Source organism: Silene latifolia, chromosome X (assembly GCF_048544455.1).
Source record: "Silene latifolia isolate original U9 population chromosome X, ASM4854445v1, whole genome shotgun sequence".
Classification (NCBI taxonomy): domain Eukaryota; kingdom Viridiplantae; phylum Streptophyta; class Magnoliopsida; order Caryophyllales; family Caryophyllaceae; genus Silene; species Silene latifolia.
The window spans coordinates 52198280-52203031 of NC_133537.1; positions in this window are offsets into that span (position 1 = coordinate 52198280).

The window sequence follows — 4752 nt, forward strand, 5'->3', positions numbered from 1 at the left end:
TTCCCAATATGTACCCTCATCCCTTACTCAGAACCTTTGGATAGTGGATGGCCTTATTCAAGGCGCACGAGAGTCATTCTAGGCATAGAATGCTAAAAGGGGGACAAGTCCTTATCTTTAGTACCTATGTCAAGCACCGCTTTTTACCTTGATTGACCTAGGTATAAAATGGATTCGAATGGGTTCCAAGCATCCCACAAATGCTTGGTGGCGACTCCGAATATCTCTAACCGTTTCGAGACTTTTGTCGAGACGAAACCGATCGATCTAAAGCGATCCGGTCGAAAGCATTTTTACGTCACCGAGCGTGGCTTTCAAAGACCGCTGCATGTCCACAGATTGGCTTGGCGTGCAGGTGGCCCGTGACCGCAGATTGGTAGGTGGCCCAAATCCACAGACCGGCCTGTGGCCCATGTCCACAGATTGGCGACTCCGCTGGGGATGATTTAGGACACTTGTGTCTTTGTGATCCTTAGAGGTGAAATTCGAACGAGGTCGTGGTTAAAAGTGCATTAATTGATATTACGGTCATAAGTCGGGTTCCTTGTCCGGGCCCACAACCTAACCTTTATCGACCAATTGGCTCGTCTCGTCGGCGTGAGTTTTCTCATCCGCGCGTTTCTCATCCCGATTGAGTCAAGCATACCGTTAACGTTACACATTTCTGTTTCGTCAAAGAGATTTCATCACCTTCGATCACGAGGCTAGGGCACCCTCCTTACACATTTTGTTTGGATTGGTATCCCTCTCGCAAATCGGGGTTTGATAGCTTGGTGTGTAACCCACCCTTTTAAGCCAAAACCCGTGTCAGCATTATGCATAATATAATGAAACTACGAGTGATTATGTGTTATGTGATCATAAGTCCTTCCGTGTCATTTTCAAACTTTCAAAACACCTTTTTGCGCCGTTATAATGGCCGTTTCAAACCTCGGTCTTTCGCCGACCGTCGCATTTTAACACGCCTTTTTAGGCCGTCGTAATGACGATTTTAAAACCCGGTTTCTACAACCATTTCAACACACCTTTTTAGGCCGTCGTAATGACGATTTTCAAAACCGGTTTTTACAACCGTTTCAAAAACACATTTCGCGCCGTTATTTTGGCCATTTCAAAACCCGATTTTTATAACCATTTCAAATGCACCTTTTTATGCCGTTTTAATGACAATTTCGAACCTTGGTTTTCACAAACCATTTCAAAATCACCTTTTCACTCCGTCATAATGGCCATTTCAAACCTCGGCCTGTCGCCGACCGTTGTGCACCTTTTTATACCGTCATCACGACGATTTCAAATCTTGGTTTTTACAACCGTTTCAAATAACTTTTTACGCCGTCGTAATGTCGAATTCTACCCTCGAATTTTCAAAATTCGAAATCGGTTTTCAAACAAAAACGTTTTTCAAACCGTCATGATGACGATTTCAACCCGTGCGAATTTCCAAATTTCAAATCCTGTTTTCGAAATCAAATTTGGCTTTTCTAAGCCGTCGTAATGACGATTTCAATTCTCACAGTCTTCGATTTGCATACCTTCTTTCAAAGATTAAAACAGTTTTCTAACCCATCGTAATGACGAATTTGATCCTCAAATTCTCCAATTTCAAATCATTGGAAACAATTTAAACTATTTCCAAATTTCCAATCAAAACTTAATCATTTGAAAACAAATTTAACCGTTTTCAAATTTCAATCCAATTTCAAATCATTGAAAACAAATTTAACCGTTTTCAAATTTTAATTCAAAATCAAATCTTTGAAAACAAATTTAACCGTTTTCAAATTTCAAATTCAAAATCAAATCATTTGAAGACAAATTTAACCGCTTTCAAATATTAAATTCAAAATAAAATCTTTGAAAACAAATTCAACCGTTTTCAAATTTCAAATTCAAAATCAAATCAACCAATTTAACCGTTTTTAGATTTCAAATCCAACTTCAAACCCCTTGAAAACAAATTTAACCGTTTTCAAATTTCAAATCAAAATCAAATCTTTGAAAACATATTTAACCGTTTTCAAAATTTCAGCCCATTATCAAATCTTTGAAAACAAATTTAACCGTTTTCAAATTTTTAACCCAATTTTAAATTCTTCGAAAACAAATTTAACCGTTTTCATGGCCATTGTGATGACGATTTCAAATTCTTCAATTCTCGATTTTCAAATCCGTGATTCGGAATTTCAAAAGCCGTCTTCGGAAACAACACATTGTTTCCAGAGCCGCCGCAATCTTAACTTAAACCGTCTTTTGAAAACAAACCTAAGACAACCCTTTCGACTGGCCGACCTTTTGAAGATCCCTACTCTTCAGAAGCCGTCTATAAAACGACAAATGAATCTTTTGAAAATTTCTATTTTCGAAAATTTCAGTCCACCTTTCCGATTCAGCCTCGAGTCGATTAGAGTCCAGTCGATTTCAAGTCAAGTCGTCTAGATAACGTTGAGTCTCCGCCGAAGTTAGTACCTACCTTCTGGTCTAGGTCGTGTCGCCTAATTGTCGAGACATCTTCAATGGCGTTAGGAGAGTCAAAACCTTTTGGGTTTTAAACCCGCATTTCCCCTACATTACGGGTCAAAGGTCAAGTTTGTGTACGTGTCTTGTCTAACGGCGTTACGCCAACAACAAACTTCCAAATTCTGTCAGAAGTCCTCTATCTAGGCATCACTATGCCAAGGTCGACACTCGATTCTAAGTTCAATGTCATGCACCAATAGTTCAAACACAAGAGGTCATTCACGATCTTTAATGAACTCATAACCTAGTCACACCGTCGCGTCTTCACGACAAAACTTCCTTTTGCACATATGTGTCGCACTTGACTTTGTTTGTGCAATACCTTGCCAAGACAAGTTATAATGCCTATCGTTATGTCAAATAGGAATCCCTTGGGCACCGTCAATTACCAACCAAGAACTTAAGAAGATGATCAATCTGCATCCGCCATAACTTCTGCTGAAACCAACAATATGGTCCTTCGACTCCTAGCTACCGTGGAAAACTTAAGCACTCGTCTCTCCCATGTTGAGGACAAAATGATAACCGGGAATTTTACCTCTTCTGATATTGAGCAAAGGGTTAAGCTCCTTAAAAGCCGGCTACTTGTCATCGACAAAACCAAAACCAGACGACCTCATAGGTCCTTCCCTGATTTGGGTATGCCTTATGCCACAGCCTTGGAAAGGTTAATCTCACAAGGAAAACTCAAACCAATTGGTCCAACTCCAGACCCTCTACCAAACAATCGAGGTCGAAGATGGGATGGAAACCTCTTTTGCCAATATCACCAAGGTCGCGGACATGACACTGAAATGTGTCTCCCTCTAAAAGATGCCATCCTTGATATGATCGTAAAGGGCGAGTTACCACAACCTCCCTCAACAAACAACAAAAACAACCCTCCAGAAAACCCAATTGGACACAGTCAGGAATCTTTCTTAGACTGCTCTCACCTCATCTCTCCTGATGATGATAAAATTTATGCAATTGATGAATATGGCATACAAAGCGCTATAATGATGCTCTCCGTCTCCATCAACAACATATTCTCAAAGATGCAAGTGGCTATCGATGATTTGCACACCCGGGTAGCTAATTTGGAGGAGAGGTTTGGTAGCACCAAAAATGAACCTGGCCATCAAGGAGAAATCCAACCCTCCATTCGCCAACCAACAGCTGCTAAAAATGAGGAGTCATCCGACGGTTCCCACATCTATGAACCCACCAACAAAGAACATGAAATCACCTCACCAATATCCCCTTCAAAATATCAAGAAATTTCCCCAAAACTTCCCATTGACAATGACCAAATCCTGTTTCCGCCCAGGATTGACAAAAACAAAAACAAAAACAAAACTCACAAAAACATCCCAAAAAATACCAATGTTGAAACCACGGGAAAACATCAAAGGGTATTCATAGATCTGGGAATAACATATGGCATCGCTCTGGAGATACTTGCTTCAGAAGGAATGCTGCAACCCATTGGCCCAACTCCGGACAAACCTGAACACAAAAGAGCCCGATTCTGGGATGGTAATGCTTATTGCCAATACCATCAAGGCAAGGGCCATGACACCGAAGACTATCTCAAACTCAAGCATGTCATTCAAGATATGATCGAAGCTGACAAAATCATAGTCGCACCTCTCAGTCAAGACAATCCTCCTGGATGTCTCAAGTCAAACAGCAAGGTTGAACGTTCTCAAAGGATATTCACTAGACTCAACACAACCTATGCCGGAACTCTTCAAAAGCTCATGACTGAAGGGAAGCTACAACCAATCGGGCCCGCTCCGGACCTGCTTGAATGCAGGAAAACCCATTTCTGGGACGGCAGTGCCTATTGCCAATATCATCAAGGAAAAGGTCACGACACTGAAACGTGCTTCAAACTGAAACATGTTATTCAAAATATGATTCACAACCATGAACTGGTAGCTTCATCCCTATGCCAACCAAGTGATGAAAATAACCCTCATGAACATCTCTTTCTGCAAGGAGATGAAAGTATCATCGACTATTGTCCTCATATCATTCCTAACTACGAGAGTGAAGTGCTCAAGTGGGTCAATGCTCAAGACCAGACATTCAAGCTGCTGGATGCCGCGAAGGAGATCTTCGAGGAGGAAAGTGATGACTAGGAGTTTGTATCTGAGATCGAGTCGGAGTCGGAGTCCGAGTCCGAGTCTTAGGCTTTCTCATATCTATCCTAGCGCCCGTCCTTTTATTCCTAAGTGACAAATTGGG